This window comes from Penaeus monodon, chromosome 22 (assembly GCF_015228065.2).
Source record: "Penaeus monodon isolate SGIC_2016 chromosome 22, NSTDA_Pmon_1, whole genome shotgun sequence".
Taxonomy (NCBI): Eukaryota; Metazoa; Arthropoda; class Malacostraca; order Decapoda; family Penaeidae; genus Penaeus; species Penaeus monodon.
The window spans coordinates 15,912,624-15,912,842 of NC_051407.1; positions in this window are offsets into that span (position 1 = coordinate 15,912,624).

Genomic DNA, 219 nt, shown 5'->3' on the forward strand with positions numbered 1-219 from the left:
CACCGAGCTTTCCGGACCTGATTTCCGGCTCCTGATCAATAAAACACATAACATCCAACCAGCTGCGGTCCCATGTGAACGGGGGGGGGGGGGTCTCACGTAAAAAAAGGAAAAAGGAAAAAGGGAAAGAGGGAGAGGGGGGGGGAGGGAAATAGGGGAAGGAGGGAAGGAGGAAGGGGAGGGAGTGCAGAGGAAGATGGAGAGAGTGAGGAGGAAAAT